A 5,768-nucleotide genomic window follows, 5' to 3' on the forward strand; every position below is an offset into this window, starting at 1 on the left:
AAACTGTTTCATAAATGGAGTCCAAAAAGCACAAATTTATATGGAGTAAAGCAATGTTGGAATCAATGCATAACAGAGATAAACTGTGCTTTTCCACAATGAAGAAGGGAAATCAACTGAGTCACTACCAGACAGGCCAGAATTTGTATATCTCTCCATTGTCTAAAACTTACAATGCTTAAAAGTAATTTAAAGATAATAGAAAATTAGAATCAAGTAATGTAGACTGTGTCCTCCAGACAACTCTTAGTCTTTCGTTGAAGCATAAATTGTCTTTTCTTTTTTTTTTTAATTTTTAATGTTTTTATTTATTTTTGAGACAGAGACAGAGCATAAGCAGGGGAGGGGCAGAGAGAGAGGGGGACACAGAATCGGAAGCAGGCTCCAGGCTCTGAGCTGTCAGCACAGAGCCCGACGCGGGGCTTGAACTCACGGACTGTGAGATCATGACCTGAGCCAAAGTTGGACGCCCAACCGACTGAGCCACCCAGGCGCCCCCCCCCTTTTTTTTTTTATAAATTGTCTTTTCTATGGTGACTTCTCTAGTTTGTGTTTTGAAAGACTATTCAATGTTGTAGAGTGATGAGGAAAGAACTAGGAAAATAGAGACAGAGTGTCTGAACCAACATAGTATGGATGAAAATGAAGAAATAGAGTTGAGAAATGATGAAGCTAGAAATTATGTGACTTAAAAAGTGACTGAAAATAGATGCTGAGGAAGAAGAAGTTTTCTACTTGGGCCACAGCATAATTGTCTTGCTAAGATCCAATGTAAGAAAAAAATAGGATAGGTATGAAGAGAATAATAATGGGTTTAGTTTTAGGGTCCATGGAGTTTGATGTGCCGTTGAGACATCCAAGAGGAGATGCTTAGTTGGCAGTTGTTAGGAAACAGATCAGCACCACAAATATAAATTTGGGAACCATCAGTGAATCAGTGACCCTAAGTTTTGGGTATGAATAGGGACTTTCAGAAATAGTAAGAAAAGGAGAAGTCTGGGACAATATTTCTGCTGAATATCATCATTTAAGTAATGTCCAAAGGAAGAGAACATTCACAGAAGGTGAGATAGAATTTAGAGAGGCTAAGTGGAGATTAAGAAGAAAACATGTCATATTCACCATATTAGTCATCGATTGTTTAATACTGTATAATAATTAAAGCCAAAACTTAGCACTTAAAACAATAAACAACCCACACAGTTTCTGAGAGTCAGGAATCTGGGTGCCGCTTATGTGGGTGGTTTGGGCTCAGTGTCTCTCACAAGGTGGCAGTCAAGATGTCGGCCAGGACTGCAATCGTTTCAGGGGGAGGCCTCAGTTCCTTACTGGTTGTTGGCTGGACGCCCTTGTTCCTTGTCGTGTGAACCTCTCCAGGGGCGGTCTGAATGACCTCACAATCTGGCAGCTGGATCCCCTAAGGGTATGTAGTGAGAGAGAGAGAGATAGGGAAAAACAGGATGGGAGAGAGGGAGAGAGGGAAAATGCTCCAGTGAGACAGCCCAAGACTGAAAGTGGAGGCTTTTAAAGCCTCATCTCCGTAGTAATCTAGCATTGCTTCTTCCAAATGCTATTCCTCAAACCAACCAACCTTGGTCCAAGGTGGAATGAGTCTAAATAAGGGTATGAATACCAGAAGGTACTGATCATCGGGGGCATCTTGGAGGCTGACTACCACAGAAGCTAAGGAAGATTTAGAAGAAGAAAGCACTCAATAAATAGTTTACAAAATATTGCCATTATGTTGTATCTTTTAATTTTTTTTTTCAACGTTTATTTATTTTGGGGACAGAGAGAGACAGAGCATGAACCGGCAAGGGGCAGAGAGAGGGGGAGACACAGATTTGGAAACAGGCTCCAGGCTCTGAGCCATCAGCCCAGAGCCCGACGCGGGGCTCGAACTCACGGACCGCGAGATCGTGACCTGGCTGAAGTCAGACGCTTAACCGACTGCGCCACCCAGGCGCCCCTATGTTGTATCTTTTAAAAATGACATTTACACATTAGAGCATAACTGGATAGTGAAGAGTCTATAAATCGGATTCTACAAAGAGGACATTGGGGGTATGATGTCTAAGGAGGAGAAGAGAATTAGGAAGCATATGCTAGCTGTGTTAAAATATCTGTAGGGCTCTCATTTTTGCTTTTAAAGCTCTATGTTTTTCAAGTTCTTCAAGTTTCAAGGAACAGAGATATACTTAGGCAATGGAAATGGTTGATGATTTATGAGAAAAATTCACAGGACTAGGAAACAGTCTCAATAAGCACAGAACTTATGCCTCACAAATAATGGAAGAACATTCTGGTTACAATCACAGTTGCACAAATTTGGAGAATTCAAACGGCTCTGGATATACCATAATGTTATGACCTAATCTGACCATCTCTAAGCATCAAGGAGTAAGTGATTTTAATGATTATAGTGACTGAGAAAATCTCTGTTACTGCTAACCACGAAAGGAATCCTCTCTTCTCTTTTTGTTTAGTCATTGTTTCCACCGCCTTATGACTTCTGCTTATTCTTAACTTTCCCTCTGTTATGTTCTTCCTACTGTCTTCTGTCAGTGTATCTATAGGTTCGTGTGGCCAGGCTATCTGAATGGAAGTCTCTATTCCATTCTTTCCTCATGGCTCCCTGTCCCCTCACCGTACTTTATTCCTGACTTCCTAGCAGTTACCTCTACTTGACATGGTATTTATTTGTTTGTTTGTTTGTTTATTTATAGAGAGCAGGAGAGGAGTAGAGAGAGAGAGAAGGAGAGAGAGAATCCAAAGCAGCCTCCACACTCAATGTGGAGCCCTATGCGGGGCTCAATCTCACAACCATGACATCAGGACCGGAACCAAAATCAAGAGTCGGATGCTTAACTGACTGAGCCACCAGGTGCCCAGTTCATTTTTGCTCTCTGTTGGAATGTAGCCACATGAGATCAATTTTTAATTTTATTTACAGTTGTGTCCTGGCATATCAGGGACTCAATAATCATTTTTGAACTTAACTAATGTGATATATTTTAGTAATACTATGAACTACTATGAATACTATGAATGTCTCTGATCTGATTGGAGGTAATCTCTTTGGGCAAGGCAGGTTCCCCTTCCTGCTGTAGTGTCATAGGTTGTCTGCACTTTATCATGTGGAGTATGATAATCACAAAATGTGACCTTTTTAAATAAATAACCATTATTTACTTTCAGAAGTGTTTACTATTTAAAGATACACACTAAAATTAAAAGCAATGTAAAATAGTAGTACACCTTTCATCATGAAACTTCACAAATTTTAACTTGCGTTAAGAGAATAAAATATCTTGGGGCACCTGGGTCACTCAATCAGTTAAGCCTCTGACTTCAGTTTAGGTCAGAATATCTCAGTTTGAGAGTTCAAGTCCCTTATTGGGCTCTCTGCTGTAAGCCCAGAGCTTGCTTGGGCTGGGATCTTCTGTCTCCCTCTCTCTCTGCCCCTCCCCCGCTCATGGGCACACATTCTCTCTCTCTCTCAAATAAATAAACATTTAAAAAAAGAGAATAAAATATCTTTTATTTTGTGTCTACTAAACAAATACTTGTGTACCTTAGTAAATTGAGAACCTTGATAAATTGCCTTCTTGAACATTTAAAATAAAGGAAAATCATGGGAATGCAAGCTGGTGCAGCCACTCTGGAAAACAGTATGGAGGTTCCTCACAAAACTAAAAATAAAACTACCCTATGACCCAGCAATTGCACTGCTAGGCATTTATCCAAGGGATGCAGGTGTGCTGTTTCGAAGGGACATATGCACCCCATGTTTATAGTAGCACTATCAACAATAGCCAAAGTGTGGAAAGAGCCCAAATGTCCATCGACGGATGAATGGATAAAGAAGATGTGGTATATATATACAGTGGAGTATTACTCGGCAATCAAAAAGAATGAAATCTTGCATTTGCAACTACGTGGATGGAATTGGAGGGTATTATGCTAAGTGAAATTAGTCAGTCAGAGAAAGACAAAAATCATATGACTTCATTCATATGAGGACTTTAAGAGACAAAACAGATGAACGTAAGGGAAGGGAAACAAAAATAATATAAAAACAGGGAGGGGGACAAAACACAAGAGACTCTTAAATATGGACAACAGAGAGTTACTGGAGGGGTTGTGGGAGAGGGGATGGACTAAATGGGGAAGGGGCACTAAGGAATCTACTCCTGAAATCATTGTTGCACTGTATGCTAACTAATTTGGATGTAAATTAAAAAAATAAATAAAAATTAAATCAAAAAAGGAAGAAAACAAAAATAAAATAAAATAAAGTAAAATAAAATAAAGGAAAATCAGCAAACGATGAATGAGTTGTGAAACAATAGCTCAATATGATCTATCACATTCATATTAAATTCTACTTCTCTTAGGAAACTTCTGTGACTACTCTAGCACAGTAAAGGCATTACTTTTATAAATTATTATTTATTTGTCCCCAGTTTTATTAAGATATCATTGACATAATCACTGTATAAGTTTAAGGCGTATAGCATGATCGTTTATTTACATATACTGCGAAATTAATACCACAGTAGGTTCATCTACCATCCACTTCCTCATACAGATACAATAAAAAGAAGTGTAAGAAGAAGAAAAGAAAAAAAAATCTTGTTTTGAGAATTCTTAGGCTTTACTTTCTTATCTTTCTTAAGTATTAGCTCCAGGCATCATGTTGTACATTACATTCCTAATATTTATCTTGCAACTGAAAGTTTATACTTTTTTGACCACATTCCTCCAATTCCCCCTCACCCCACCTCTGGCAACTACAGATCTGATCTCTTATTTAAGGAATCTGGTGTTTTTGTTCTGGTGGTAGTGGGAATTGTTTTTTAGATTCCACATGTAATACGTGAGATTATATAGTGTTTGTCTTTATCTGATTTATTTCACTTAGCATAATGCCTTCAGGGCCCATTCATGTTGTCACTTATGGTAGGATTTCCTCTTTTTTTTTTTTTACAACAGAGTAATATTCCATTGGGTATTTATGCCACAACTTCTTTATCCATTCATCCATTGATGGGCACTTCCGTTTTTCCGTGCCTTGGTTATTGTAAGTAATGCTGCTGTGAACATGGGGGTGCATATCTGTTTCCAAGTTAGTGTTTTCTTTAAAAAAAATTTGTTTTCAATATTTATTTTTGAGAGACAGAGAGCGTGCGCCTGCGCGCATGAGTGGGGGAGGGACAGAGAGAGAGGGAGACGCAGAATCCCAAGCGGCCTCCGGGGTCTGAGCTGTCAGCACAGAGCCCCTCCAGGGGCTTGAACTCAGGAATTGTGGGATCATGACCTGAGCTGCAGTTGAAAGCTTAACCTTAGACTGAGCCACCCAGGTGCCCCCCGAGTTAGTGTTTTCATTACTGTTGAGTCCATTCCCGGAAGTGCAATTGCTGGATCATATAGCAGTATTAGTTTTAATCTTTCGAGGATCCTCTACACTGTTTTCCATAGTGTCTGTGCCAATTCATAATCCCCCCAACGGTGCATAAGTGTTCCTTTTTCTTCACATCCATGCCAGCATTTGTTATCTTTTGTCTGTGTGACAAAAAATTCTGTCTGCCCTTCTCTCCACATGAGCCCTGGGACCTCAGCGCTTCCAGGAACTATTGCCAGTCTTCTGCTCAGATTGGGCTGGAAGACGCTCTACACAGTGGGTGGAGCTAAGTCTCAGCCCCCTTGCCTGGGTGGAATGGGGAGGAGCTGTACTCGGCTGCTCTCCAATTCTGGAACAGGCTCGA

This window comes from Prionailurus bengalensis, chromosome E4 (genome assembly GCF_016509475.1).
Source record: "Prionailurus bengalensis isolate Pbe53 chromosome E4, Fcat_Pben_1.1_paternal_pri, whole genome shotgun sequence".
Classification (NCBI taxonomy): domain Eukaryota; kingdom Metazoa; phylum Chordata; class Mammalia; order Carnivora; family Felidae; genus Prionailurus; species Prionailurus bengalensis.